Source organism: Papio anubis, chromosome 19, assembly GCF_008728515.1.
Source record: "Papio anubis isolate 15944 chromosome 19, Panubis1.0, whole genome shotgun sequence".
NCBI classification, from domain to species: Eukaryota; Metazoa; Chordata; class Mammalia; order Primates; family Cercopithecidae; genus Papio; species Papio anubis.
Genome location: NC_044994.1, coordinates 52805922 through 52810386, shown reverse-complemented (window position 1 = coordinate 52810386; position 4465 = coordinate 52805922). Strand labels below are relative to the sequence as shown.

Below are 4465 nucleotides of genomic sequence, written 5' to 3'. Positions count from 1 at the left end.
TAAAAAAAATCTTTTAGCAGGATTCTATGTTGACACATTAATTATTAATATTAAAATGGTAATTTAGTATTCATAAATTATGCTTCCCACGCATCCACACTCACGTCATGGTTTCACGAGTTTCTAATTTCTTGCCTCCAGGATTTTGGAACACAGATTTTTTTTTTTTTTTTTTTTTTAAGAGTTAAAGGAGTAAGTATAAAAAGTTATACTTTTTTTTTTCTGAGATGGAGTCTCGCTCTGTAGCCCAGGCTGGAGTGCAGTGGTGCAGTCTCAGCTCACTACAAGCTCCGCCTCCCGGGTTCAGGCCATTCTGCCTCAGCCTCCCTAGTAGCTGGGACTATAGGCGCCTGCCACCACACCTGGCTAATTTTTTATATTTTTAGTAGAGACTGGGTTTCACGGTGTTAGCCAGGATGGTCTCGATCTCCTGACCTTGTGATCCACATGGCTTGGCCTCCCAAAGTGCTGGGATTACAGGCATGAGCCACCGTGCCCAGTCTCGTGTAATTTTTAATACAAGACATCCAAAGTCTTACACAGTCAGTTGATCTCATCAGGAACAAGATATGGCACGAATTCCAGAAAAAAGAACATATCTTTTTTCTTTTTTGGTTTTTTGTTTTTTTTGCTTTGCGCGTAGGCTTTTCAGTCTATGCAACGATTATTGATTTGCTAAGGACAGTAACAGTCAAATGCTAGAGAAAAGAAGAGAGGAGAAATATTTTTATTTCTTCTAAAGAGGTGAAAATAATTTTTTTTTATTTCTTACTCATAAGATTTTTAAACTCTTAAAAATGCAGTATCATCTTCAAAGCACATGCCATCTTAAAAAAAATATATTAGCAATGTACATTTGCACTCAAAGAAAAACATGCAGCACCACTGTCTTCTGACAAAATTCTACATAAAAAACCCTATGCGACTTTCTGCAAATATGTTCCATCTTTATTATTCAGGGACTCCAAACCACTAACATGCAGTGCAATATTTATTGTTTCTTATTTCTGTACAAAACACGGGACCAATGATGTCTTCTGACAACTGTTTCCCGATGGTTGAACAGCAGTCTCTCTTTGCTTTAAAGTATTCTTTTTAACTTGCTAATGTGAGGTATAATTGGAATTCAGTAAAACTTGAGGCTCCAATAGAGGGTGGAGGATGAAGGATGGAGGAGAAATACTTAAGGTCTACCCTGTGCCACAAACTCAGGGGAAAAAAGTTTACACAGAGAAAAACCGAAAAACCTCAGATTTTATCAATGCACCCTTTAAAAATGTGTGTTTTTTTTTAATTTCTGAAAGCAGCTTAATGTGAATCAAAAGCAGTTCCTAACTGCAGTAAACAGTCTTTTAAAATATATATGTACATACACATGCACATATGTGTATGTATGTGTATACATATATATATTTACAACTTAGCTCATTTTTTGGTCTTGCCTTGATTTACCTCCCCAGCATGTAGTCCCTTCTTTCCTTTCAGTCCCCAATGTGCAAGTACGATAGCATTAGCTCTGGGAGTCAGCGTGGAGCAGATGTTTCTTATCACTCCTATGAGATCATCTGCTTGTCTGACAGGCCAGGTTTCCAGTTCTCTCAATCTCACAAAAGCTGTGAGCATCACGGCCACCTCACGTTTTCTTCATCAGACGCCATGACTGCCACATGTGGAGCTTGTTGTAGGCTGTCTGGAGTATCTCTATGTAACTTACCAAATTTGTGCTTAATTACTGTCTCCGAATCTTTTCTTGGAATGGGCAGAGCTTCGTAACTTGGAATCGTTCCAAATTACTTTTCATTTTCACTACCTTTTCTTCTAGGAAAGCAGGACCAGAAATGACATACAAGTTCTCCAACAGCTACATGCAAGTGTTGCAATTCAGACTGAATATCATTTGGCACCATCTGGTTTAATGGTTTGCTGTGATCCTCCCTGCATGAGTGCCCCTCCAGGTGACAGTGCTGTGATGGTACTACCGGCAGCACTACCCGAGAGAATCTGAGTTAACTTGGGTGTGTAAGTTTCCATTTCTTGTCCAATACTTTGAAAAGAATAATGTCCTGACTTGTTGCATACTGTAGTGACTGGGTTGGAGTTGGACCATAATACCTATCTAACTTCTTGAGGTTTAGTGCATTCATTTTCACAAAATTATTTTTCCCCAAGTCTTCGTATTCAATGGACTCTTGTAATTTCACCCTTTTGACTACTGGCTGAAAGCAGTCTGCATCTCCGGAATTTCCATCCATGCTGCTGGGCTATTTGGTTCATTTTCTGCTTCTTGTTTCCTGAGTCCAGCTGCCTGGACCATGGCACTTTAATGGTTAAATCTCTTGATGGCAACATTACTATTCTTTTATGGATTTAGAATTGGAAGCAGATGGCACAGAGGAAATGCCGTAGCCCTCATCTAATGATTTATCTCCCAAAGCTGTTAAATCTAGTAGTGGGTTTTTCACTCCTAATGAAACCATTGTTTTTAGGCGTTTTTCATCTATTTTGGCATATTCTGCAAAGAGATCCTTTGACCCAGTATTCAGCTGATCCCTGTGAAAATAATGGCACTGGAAAAAACGTGTCCAGAATCCCTTCTCTGTCGTGTTGTGGGGAACATTTTCTGCACATTTAATTTTTACTGCTGGATAGGTCCTAAATATGACCTCAATGATATCAGAAGTTAAATTATATCTCAGAGCATTACAGCCATCCGTTTGGGGCCAGACATCAGCCAGAAATGCAGCAGCAATGCCAACATCCTGCTTATGATTGGATGTGGAGAATTTTCTGTTGCATTCACATTTAAACAATTGGCCCAGAATTCCTCAGCACTGATCACTTGGCTCACAACAAGGTCTTTATAAAGCTGAAACAAAACAGGATCTTCTTGCAGCATTCTGTTCTTCTCTTCCAGTTCTTTGCTTTCCTCTTGAATTTGGGCAGCAGCAGCTGAAGATGGTCCTTCACTGCATCTTGCTCTTTCACTGCTGGGCTTTCATTGGAAAAATGGAAGTTAGTTGTTTGTGTCCCCTGCATGCAGGTCCAGCTGATGCTGAATTTTAGCTTTTCCTTCTGGACTAATTTTCTGGCATTTATTATCCACATACATATGGCTGATTGTAAATCTATTTTTGCCTTCAGGTGCCCAAGCAATTCTTTCTGCCATGAAGTATAGAGCTCCATCCTGCTTCTTTTGACGCACTTTCTTTACAATCAGCAAAACTTCTTCAGATGAGGTTGGTATGGTGGCTAGAAGGTGCAGGTGGAAGTTACAATTCTAGGCAAGACACCAACTTGATTGAATACAGTCGAGTTCCGCTGCGCTTCTTAGAGCCGCTGCTGGGAAAAGGCTGAAACCCAGTGGACGCAGCAGTCGCCACTGCCTCTGTTACTGGGGGTGTCTCGCCTTGAGGAGTCTGAAGGCACGTGGAATGCCTGCGAGGAGTCTGAAGGCACGTGACTGGGAACACAGAATTTTTTTTTTTTTTTTTTTTTAAATATCTAGGTCTTAGGCCGGGGCAGTGGCTCACACCTGTAATCCCAGCACTTTGGGAAGCCGAGGTGGGTGGGTCACCTGAGGTTGGGAGATCGAGACCATCCTAGCTAACACAGTGAAACCCCGTTTCTACTAAAAATACAAAAAATAAGCTGGGCGCAGTGGCACATGCCTGTAATCACAGCTACTCGGGAGGCTGAGGCAGGAGAATCACTTGAACCCAGCAGGCAGAGGCTGTGGTGAGTTGAGATCAGCCATTGCACTCCAGCCTGGGCAACAAGAGTTAAACTGCATCTCAAAATATATATATATATGTATATAATATATATGTATATATGTGTGTGTATATGTGTGTGTATATATATGTATATATCTAGGTCTTTGGAAAGGTTTTTTTTTTTTTTGAAACAGTCTTACTCTGCTGTCCAGGCTGGAGTGCAGTGGTACAATCTCGGCTCACTGCAACCTCCACCTCCTGGGTTCAAGTGATTCTCCTGCCTCAGCTTCCCAAGTAGCTGGGATTATAGGTGAATGCCACCACGCCCAGCTAATTTTTGTATTTTTAGTAGAGACAGGGTTTTGCCATGTTGGCCAGGCTGGTCTCTAACTCCTAATCTCAAGTGATCCACCTGCCTCAGCCTCCCAAAGTGCTGGGATTACAGGCATGAGCCACCACACTCAGCTGGAAAGCCTTTTTAAAAAACTGTAAGTCCTTTTACTGGAGAGAGGGTGGGCATCTCTGAAGCCTGCGAGAAGTGAAGAGATGCTCCAGGAGCCCAGAAAAATCCAGGTCTGAGGCTTTCAGGAGAGGAGGACTCTGAGTCCAGGGAGCAGTCTTAGCTTCCACTCTGTCTCCACTCCCATCCCCTCCTGAGGCCCTCAGTGGTATGGGTCTATGCAGCACCTTGTAAGAATCAGTGCTGGGCACCCAGATTCCTAGTCTTGCCAAAGATGAGAGCAGGCTCTACA

General features: G+C 42.0%; 1 pseudogene; it reads right to left on the bottom strand.

Moving 5' to 3' along the window:
- Positions 1 to 410: 410 nt before the first annotated feature.
- LOC101016545 lies at positions 411 to 3462 on the bottom strand (annotated as a pseudogene).
- Positions 3463 to 4465: the final 1003 nt, after the last annotated feature.